This window comes from Rhinopithecus bieti, unplaced genomic scaffold, assembly GCF_001698545.2.
Source record: "Rhinopithecus bieti isolate Rb0 unplaced genomic scaffold, ASM169854v2 scaffold_2205, whole genome shotgun sequence".
NCBI classification, from domain to species: Eukaryota; Metazoa; Chordata; class Mammalia; order Primates; family Cercopithecidae; genus Rhinopithecus; species Rhinopithecus bieti.
Window position 1 is genome coordinate 1,747,928 of NW_016803673.1, and position 10,457 is coordinate 1,758,384.

The following is a 10,457-nucleotide window of genomic DNA, read 5'->3' on the forward strand; positions in this document are numbered from 1 at the left end:
TGAGTGTGGTGGTGGAAACCTGTAATCCCAGCTACTGGGGAGGCTGAGTCAGGAGAATCATTTGAACCCAGGAGGCAGAGGTTGCAGTGAGCTGAGATGACACCACTGCACTCCAGCCTGGGCAACAAGAGCAAAACTACATCTCAAAATCAAACAAAACAAAACAAAACAAAAAGAAAGTGATGAAAAAATTGAAGACATGGGCCGGGCGCGGTGGCTCAAGCCTGTAATCCCAGCACTTTGGGAGGCCGAGACGGGCGGATCACGAGGTCAGGAGTTCGAGACCATCCTGGCTAACACGATGAAACCCCGTCTCTACTAAAAAATACAAAAAGCTAGCAGGGCGAGGTGGCGGGCACCTGTAGTCCCAGCTACTTGGGAGGCTGAGGCAGGAGAATGGCGTAAACCCGGGAGGCGGAGCTTGCAGTGAGCTGAGATCCGGCCACTGCACTCCAGCCTGGGCGACAGAGTGAGACTCCGTCTCAAAAAAAAAAAAAAAAAAAAAAAAAAGAAAAAGAAAAAATTGAAGACACGAATAAATGGAAAGATATCCTATGTTCATGGATTGGATGAATTAATATTGTTAAAATGCACAATACAACCCAAAATGATCTACAGATTCAACACAATCCCTATCAAAATTCTGACGGCAGTTTTCATAGAAATGGAAAAAAAATTCTCAAATTCACAGGGAGCCACAAAAATCTCTGAAGAGCCAAAGCAACCTGGAGAAATTAAAAATAAAGCTGGAAGCATCACATTGCCTGCTTCAGCACTGGTTTCTCAGTAATGACAAGTGTGCCGTGGTGATGTAAGAAGTTAACAGTGGGGGAACTGGGTCGGGTGGGGAGGTCTATAGGAACTTTCTGTACTGTCTTTGTAACTTTTCTACAAATATCAAATCATTCTAAAATAAAAGGTTTTTAAAAAGTGAGTAGAAACATGATCTTTGGCCAGGAGGGTGTCTTTTGGGGCCTTGGCTCCTCACAGCATAGTGACACTCTTGGGCAGGCATCCATCCTCCATTCTTTGTCGGCTACAGCTGGTGTCACTATCCTGAATGGCCTTGGGCACAAGTGGGGCCCAAAAAGGCCGGGCACCTAGGAAGACCAGGAGGGCTGCAACTCATTCTGCAGTGTCACCTCAGTTTGGCAAAGCTCTAGGGGTCACCATGATTGTGTACAGTCTCCACTTTCTGACCCCCGTCTTAACCTGCAACTTCCTGGCCTCTGTGGACACACTGGTGTTGTATGCACAACCTTGTACCTATGGGTACGAGGCCAGGGAGCCGAGTGGTTATGCCCACGGGCATTGGCACCAGGGTGCATCTCTGTTTCCTGGCTGACACCTGTCCACACATGTCTCCTTTAACCTGTGGTTTCCTCACATAAGGTGGGACAGGAACCACCATGTTGAATCCAAGGTAGTCCAGGGCTGGAGCAGGGAAGGGCTGTCTGGTCCTAGATGTGCTGTGCCTCACTTGCAAGCGAGAGCATACAGGAAGGAATAGGAACAGAGTCCCCAGGGACGAGAGGCAGCTGGCAGGACTGCGCCTCCCCTTTCACCTTCTCTCTCTTGACACCTAGTTCCCGTTCTGTCCCAAGGCTCTTAGGAAGACAGGATCTTCTGCCTCTCTCTCTCTCTATCCTATCTCTCTCTCTCTCTCTCGCTCTCTCTCTCTCTCTCTCTCTCTCTCTCTCACACACACACACACACACACACATACAGTCTCATTCCCACTCCCTGACTTATTTCAGGGAAACTTTAATTCAGCATCACTCTCCCCATCCCCAAAAGTGCAGACACGCCCCACGGGAGCACAGGGACATGAGCAACAATGTCTTTCCCTTCTTTTATTTCTTAAAATTTATTTTATTTATTTATTTATTTATTTTGAGATGGAGTCTCACTCTTGTCGCCCAGGCTAGAGTGCAATGGCACGATCTTGGCTCACTGCAACCTCCACCTCCCCGGTTCCAGCGATTCTCCTGCCTCAGCCTCCCAAGTAGCTGGAACTACAGGCACCCACCACCACGCCCAGCTAATTTTTTTATTTTTAGTAGAGACGGGGTTTCACCATGTTGGCCAGGATGGTCTCAAACTCCTGACCTTGTGACCTGCCTGCCTCGGCCTCCCAAAGTGCTGGGATTACAGGCGTGACCATTGCGCCCAGCTGTCTTTTCCTTCTTTTTTTTTTTTTTTTTTGAGATGGAGTCTCGCTCTGTCACCCAGGCTGGAGTGCAGTGGCCGGATCTCAGCTCACTGCAAGCTCCGCCTCCCGGGTTTACGCCATTCTCCTGCCTCAGCCTCCCGAGTAGCTGGGACTACAGGCGCCCGCCACCTCGCCCGGCTAGTTTTTTTGTATTTTTTAGTAGAGACGGGGTTTCACCGTGTTAGTCAGGATGGTCTCGATCTCCTGACCTTGTGATCCGCCCGTCTCGGCCTCCCAAAGTCTCGGCCTCCCAAAGTGCTGGGATTACAGGCTTGAGCCACCGCGCCCGGCCTGTCTTTTCCTTCTTAAGAGAAGGTATTGATGTACTATTTGACCTAGATTTAAAGTGCCGATTCAAAGAACTTCAAGAGTCTCCTGAAATGAGCCCATGTGCCAGTCCAGTGACCTCACCTGCTCCTCATGCTCCCCTTCGCCGCCTGGCAAGGGCTGTGCCTGAAGCCTCTTGTGTTGAGCTCATCATCGGTGCCAAGCACTGGGGACGCATGGGGCTGAGAAAGCTGCAGAGCTGCAGCCCCGAAGCCAAGGCAAATGAGATGCAGTCAAAGCCTCATGCCTGTGACCACAGATACACAGCGGGGTGAGTCCTGCCATGGGCGGGGTGCGGCTGTGCACATGAGAGCTCAAAAGGGTGGGGTGTGACCAGGGCAGGCTTCCCTGAAGGGAGCCAGGGAGAGTGAGCAGCAGAAGCCAGGAGGAGCAGGGCAGAAGAGAAGAGAGTGTTCCAAGCAGAGAGAACAGGTTACACCAGGGCCCTGTGGCAGGATGAAGCTTGGCAAGTCTGACAATCTGGAAGGGGTCAGAGCAGCCCAGACAGGGTGGGCAGGCCAGTGGGCAGACTGGAGCATGCGGGAACTGCAGGCCAGGTTGGGGACATTGTGCAGCTGTGGTACACTGTCAGCAGCAAAAACACGTCCCCTCCTGCTACTCTGTGGAAGCTCAGAGGCCACTGCAGATACACAGGAGAAGAGGGAGCAGACACACTGAAAGGATATTTAGGAGGTACAAACCACAGGACAGGGTGGCCAACTGGATGTGGGGAGTGGGGCTGGGGGAAGTCAAGGGTGACACTAGCTCCTAATGGGGCCTTTGAGGGCAGAGGGCTCATGCCCAAGGCAGGGAGCCCCAAGGGTCTGTCCTTCACACATCACCACCACTGGGACTCCCTGGGCCATCAGGTCTGATGCCCACAGTCCTCCCATGCCTCTGCTCGCCTCTCAGCACTGTGACCTGGGCGGCCCTGGCCGCGCTGCTCCACTTCGCCACAGAGACACCATCTCCTTATCCCCTGGAACTCCTATACCATGAGTTCCATTATAATCTCCACTTCACACAGGAGGAAACTGAGGCTCACAGAGGTGAAATAACTTACTGAAGGTCACACAACAAGGGGCAAAGCTAGAACTCAAGCCCCGATCTGTCGAACACCAAGACTCATGCCCTTCACAGCTGCATGAGTAGCTGGCCCTCAGCACCTGCAGAGGACTGGTTCAAGGGTCCCATGGATACCAAAATCTGCAGAGGCTCCAGTCCCTGATGTAAAGTAGCATGCTAGGCCAGGTGCGGTGGCTCACACCTGTAATCCCAGCGCTTTGGGAGGCCGAGACGGGTGGATCACGAGGTCAGGAGATCAAGACCATCCTGGCTAACATGGTGAAACCCCGTCTCTACTGAAAATACAAAATCTAGCCGGGCGAGGTGGCGGGCGCCTGTAGTCCCAGCTACTCGGGAGGCTGAGGCAGGAGAATGGCAGGAACCCGGGAAGTGGAGCTTGCAGTGAGCTGAGATCCGGCCACTGCACTCCAGCCTGGGCGACAGAGCCAGACTCCGTCCAAAAAAAAAAAAAAAAAAAAAAGGTAGCATGCTACTTGCACAGAACCTGTACACATCCTTCCATATACTTTTATTTTATTTTTTTTTATTTTTTTTGAGTCAGAGTTTCGCTCTTGTTGCCCAGGCTGGAGTGCAATGGCACAATCTCAGCTCACCAAAACCTCCGCCTCTGGGGTTCAAGCAATTCTCCTGCCTCAGCCTCCCGAGTAGCTGGGATTACAGGCATGTGCCACCATGCCTGGTTAATTTTGTATTTTTAGTAGAGACAGAGTTTCTCCATGTTGGTCAGGCTGGTCTCAAACTCCCGACCTCAGTTGATCTGCCTATCTCGGCTTTCCAAAGTGCTGGGATTACAGGCGTGAGACACTGTGCCTGGCCAGATACTTTTTAAAACATTTTGAGATGGGTTCTTGCTCTATTGCCCAGGCTGGAGAGGAGTGGCAAAAACTTGGCTCACTGCAGCCTCAACCTCCTGGGCTCAAGCAATCCTCCCTTCTACAGCCTTCTGAGTAGCTGGGACCACAGGCATGTGCCACCATGCCCAGTTAATTTTGTTCATTTTTTTTGTAGAGACAGGGTCTTTCTATGTTGCCCTTTCTATGCTGGCCTCAAACTCCTGGACTCAGGCGATCCTCTTGCCTGGGCCTCCCAAAGTGCTGGGGTTACAGACATGAGCCACTTTTCCTCACCACCTGGTTTAAATGTAGTTTAAATCATTTCTAGATTACTTAAAATACCTAGTACAATGCCTATAACATCACTTTACTTGTGTGGATTCAATGTAGTACTCAGTGCACAAATTCGAGGTTTGTTTTTTGGAACTTTGTGGATTTTTTTTTTTTAAGAGATGGGGATTTGCTTTAAAGAGATGGTATGGTGGCATATGCCTGTAGTCCCAGGTACTTGGGGGGCTGAAGCAGGAAGATTGCTTGAGCCTTGGAGGGTGAGGCTGCAGTGAGCCATAATCACACCACTGCGCTCCAAGCTGGGTGACAGAGCAGGACCCTGAAAAAAAAAAAAAGAAGAAAAGAAAACAAGCCCGTGGGGAAGGAGCCAGGGCAAGTTGGGCAGGGGTTTCTCCTCTTCTAAAGACAGAGGAGCAATAGCATTATGTCCAAGGTAATGGCCTGTATTAGTCTGTTTTCTGCTGCTATAACAGAATACCACAAACTGAATAATTTTAATGAACAGAAATGTATTTGGCTCATGGTTCTGGAGGCTGTGAAGTCCAAGAGCATGGCACAGGCACCTGGTGAGGGCCTTCTTGCTCCATTTATACCATGGTGGAAGGGCAAGCCAAGTGCACAAGACAGAGAGAAACTGGGGGCCAAATTGGGGGCCAAACTTATCCTTTTATCAGGAGCCCATTCTTGTGAAAACAAACCCATTCCAGTGATATTGGCATTAATCCATTCAAGAGGGCGGAACCTAATCACCTCTTAGAGGCCCCACCACTAAATACTGTTGCAAGTTTTCAGCCTGTGAACTTTTAGGGGACACCTTCAAACTATAGCATGGTCCTCCAGCCCGATTCCAGCAGTATTAGGGGAGGAGAGAATGAAGGATCATTCCCAGAGATACAAGCACCAAGTCTACTCCTACCCCGTTCGCCACTCCCAGCTGCCAGGGAGGCTGAAAAAGGTGGTCTTTATCTGGGCAGGCCTCATATCCAGTAGAAAGCAGGGACTCGATGACTGACAAAGGGGGTGCATGGGCATTTGGGGTCAACCTGAAATCTCCACCTAGCATATGTGGTATCTGCAGTCCAAGCTCATCTGCTATTACCCATATGGTCTTCTGATTTCCTTGCTCATGATTCCTTCTCAGGGTTCAACATCTGTTTATTGAAGTGTCCATTTGAGTGGGCCTCAGAGTGAGGTCAGTTTCCGTCAAGGGCTGTCATGGCAGTTTGAAAAAGTCTTTAATTTTGCCCTTCCGCATGAACGGTAGTGTCACTATTTAGAGGATTCTAGGTGAATAGTTATTTTCTCTTTAGCTTCCCTTTCTGCTACGGACAGCCTTGCTTCTATTCTATACCCCCCCCTTTTTTTTTGAGACGGAGTCTCACTCTGTCGCCCAGGCTGGAGTGCAATGGCACGATCTCGGCTCACTGCAAGCTCCGCCTCCCGGGTTTACGCCATTCTCCTGCTTCAGCCTCCTGAGTAGCTGGGACTGCAGGCACCCACCACCACGCTGGGCTAATTTTTTGTACTTTTAGTAGAGATGGGGTTTCACCATGTTAGCCAGGATGGTCTTGATCTCCTGACCTTGTGATCCACCCGCCTCGATCTCCCAAAGTGCTGGGATTACAGGCGTGAGCCGCCGTGCCCGGCTCTATTGCCATTCTTTTGTAGGTGATGCATTCTTTGCCACTGGTTGTTCTCTGTGTTTTAGCCTCTTTCCACCTCCCCACTGCTAACCTTTCCAGGACCCCACTGTTTCTGAAGAGCTTTGGATTGGTGGCGTCTCCCAAGGGTGCAACCATCTCCTTCCCTTCTGCACGTTTCCAGACAACTAGCCATGAGAATGAGGGTGAGCCAACGGCTTTTAAAAATTATTATTATTGGGCTGGGTATAGCAGCTCACATCTGTGATCCCAGCACTTTGGGGAGCCAAAGCAGGAGAATCACTCAAGCCCAGGAGTTAGAGACCAGCCTGGGCAACATAGTGAGACCCTGTCTCTCAAAAAAAAAAAAAAACTTAATCAGGCATGGTGGTAGATTCCTGTGGTCCCAGCTACTCAAGAGGCTGAGGTTGGAAGATTGCTTGAGTCTGGGAAGTCGAGACTGTAGTGAGCCATGGTTGTACCACTGTGCTTCAACCTGGGTGACAGAGTAAGACCCTGTCTCTACAAATAAAATAAATTTTAAAAATCTTACTATGGATGTAAAATTCAAATATCATAAAATTTACCATTTTAACCATTTTATTTATTTATTTATTTATTTTGAGACACAGTCTCGCTCTGTCGCCCAGGCTGGAGTGCAGTGGCCGGATCTCAGCTCACTGCAAGCTCTGCTTCCCGGGTTCACGCCATTCTTCTGCCTCAGCCTCCCGAGTGGCTGGGACTACAGGCGCCCGTCACCTCGCCCGGCTAGTTTTTGTTTTTGTATTTTTTAGTAGAGACGGGGTTTCACCATGTTAGCTAGGATGGTCTTGATCTCCTGACTTTGTGATCCGCCTGTCTCGGCCTCCCAAAGTGCTGGGATTACAGGCTTGAGCCACCGCGCCCGGCCCTTTTCACTTTCTTGATATGATGCACAAAAGTTTTTAACTTTGATGAAGTCAAATGTGTCAATTTTTTCTTTTGTAGCTTGAACTTTTACTTTACTACCAAGGAATCCTTTGTCAAATCCGAGGTCTTGTAGATTTACCTCCATGTTTTCTTCCAAGAGTTTTATGGCTTTCACTCTTTTTTTTTTTTTTTTTTTTTTGAGATGGAGTCTTGCTCTGTCACCCAGCCTGGAATGCAGTGGCGCAATCTGGGCTCACCGCAACCTCCACCTCCCAGGTTCAAGTGATTCTCCTGTCTCAGCCTCCCAAGTAGCTGAGATTACAGGCATGTGCCACCACACTCGGCTAATGTTTTTATTTTTAGTAGAGACGGGATTTCATCATATTGGACAAGCTGGTCTTGAACTCCTGACCTCATGATCCACCCGCCTCGGACCCCCAAAGTGCTAGGATTACGGGTGTGAGCCACCACGCCCGGCCTGGCTTTCACTCTTATATGTAGGTCTTTGATCCATTTTGAGTTAATTTTTATATATGGTGTGAGATAAGGGTCCACATTCATTCTTTTTTAAAAAACTTTTTTTGACAGAGATGGGGGTCTTACCATGTTGCCCAGGTTGTTCTCAAATTCCTGGACTCAAGTAATCCTCCCATCTTAGCCTCCTAAAGTGCTAAGCTTACAGGCATGAGCCACCTCACCCGGCCCAACTTCATTCTTTTTTTTTTTTTTTGAGAGACGGTCTCACTCTGTCACCCAGACTGGAGTGCAGTGGCACGATCTTGGCTCACCACAACCTCTGCCTCTCAGGCTCTAAGCAATTCTCCTGGCTCAGCCTCCCAAGTAGCTGGGATTATAGGCATGCACCACCATGCCCAGCTAATTTTTGTATTTTTAGTAGAAACAGGGTTTCACCATGTTGGCCGAGCTGTCTAGAACTCCTGACCTCAAATGATCCACCCGCCTCAGCCTCCCAAAGTGCTGGGACTGCAGGTGTGCACCACTGCGCCCAGCTTCAACTTCATTCTTTTGCATGTGAATATACAGTTACCAGAGCACCATTTGTTGAAAAGACTATTTTCTCCCCATTGAATAGTCTTGGTGCCCTTGTCAAAAATCAATTGACCACAGATATATGGTTTATTTCTGGACTGTCAATTCTGTTCCATTGATCTATATGTCTGTGCTTGTGCCAGTACCACACTGTATTAGTCTATTCTCACGCTGGTAATAAAGACATACCTGTGACTGGGTAATTTACAAAGGAAAGAGGTTTAATACACTCACAGTTCCACGTGGCCGGGGAGGCCTCACAATCATGGCAGAAGGCAAAGGAAGAACAATAGCACATCTTACATGGCAGCAGGCAAGAGAGCGTGTGCAGGGACTCCCTTCCTCCCTTCCTCCCTTCCTTCCTTCCATCTCTTTCTGTCACTCAGGCTGGAGCACAATGCTGCAATCAAGGCTCACTACATCCTTGAACTCCTGGGCTCAAGTGATCCTCCCACCTCAGTATCCCAAGTAGTTAGGACTACAGACGTGTCCTACTATGACTGGTTAATTTTTAAACTTCTTTTGTAGAGACAGGGTCTAATTTATAGCCTAGGCTGATCATGAACTCCTAGCATTAGCACTTCTCCTGCCTCAACTTCCTAACGTGCTGGGATTACATGTACGAGCCACTGTGCTCAGCCTAGGATTGGTTTCTTATGAGACCTATCTCCTTGGCTTGTAGACAGCCATCTTCTTCCTATATCTTCACCTCTGTGCATGTCTGTGTTTAGATATTTTTCTTCTTATTAGGACACACGTCATATTAGATTAGGGCCCACCTTAATGATCTTATTTTAACTTAATGACTTCTTTAGAGGCACTGTCTCCAAATGCAGTCACATTCTGAGGTACTGAGGATTAAGACTTCAACATACAGATTTTGGGGGCTGGCCAGGCACAGTGGCTTATGCCTGTAATCCCAGCACTTTGGGAGGCTGAGGTAGGTGGATCACTTGAGGTCAGGAGTTCAAGACCAGCCTAGCCAACATGGTGAAACCCTGTCTCTACTAAAAATACAAAAATTAATCAAGTGTGTAGACACATGCATATAGTTCCAGATACTCAGGGGGCTGAGGCAGAAAAATTGTTGGGACCCAAGAGGTGGAGGTTGCAGTGAGACGAGATGTGCCACTGCACTCCAACCTGGGTGACAAAGCAAGCATCTCAAAACAACAACAACAAAAGAAAGTGGGGTGTTGGCTATGCACATTGGCTCATGCTTGTAATCCCAGTACTTTCAGAGGCCAAGGCAGGTGGACTGCTTGAGCCTAGGAGTTAGAGACCATTCTGGGCAACATGGCAAAACCCATCTCTACAAAAAACATACACACAAAAATTAGTCAGGCATGGTAGTATGCACCTGTAGTCCCAGCTACTTGGGAGACTGAGATGGGAGGATCACTTGAGCCTAGAAGGCAGAGGTTTCAGTGAGCCAAGATCCTCCAGCCTGGGCAACAGTGACTCTGTCAGGAAAGGAAAGAAAAGTAGAGAAAGGAAAAGAAGAGAAAATGGTGGCCAGGCGCGGTGGCTCACACCTGTAATCCAAGCACTTTGGGAGGCCAAGGCAGGCAGATCACAAAGTCACGAGATCAAGACCATCCTGGTTAAGACGGTGAAACCCATCTCTACTAAAAATACAAAACAAAAATGTATCCGGGCATGGTGACAGGCATCTGTAGTCCCAGTTACTCGGGAGGCTGAGGCAGGAGAATGGCGTGAACCCGGGAGGTGGAGCTTGCAGTGAGCCGAGATCCTGCCACTACACTCCAGCCTGGGCCACAGAGCAAGACTCTGTCTCAAAAAAAAAAAAAAAAAAAGAGAAGAGAAAATGGAGTGTTAAAGTCTCCAACTCTTATTGTTGGACTAATGTTTCTCACTTCAATTCTGTTACTTTTTGCTCATATGTGTTGGAGTTTTGTTATTATGTGAATGGATGTTTATAATTGTTATATATTTTTAATGCATTGAGCATTTTAGTATTATATAATGTCTTTGTTTCTTATAACAATTTTTGTCTTAAAGTCTATTTTGTCTGATATGAGTATAGCCAGGTCAGCTCTCATTTAGTTACTGTTTACATAAAATATCATCTTTTTTTTTTTTTTTTTT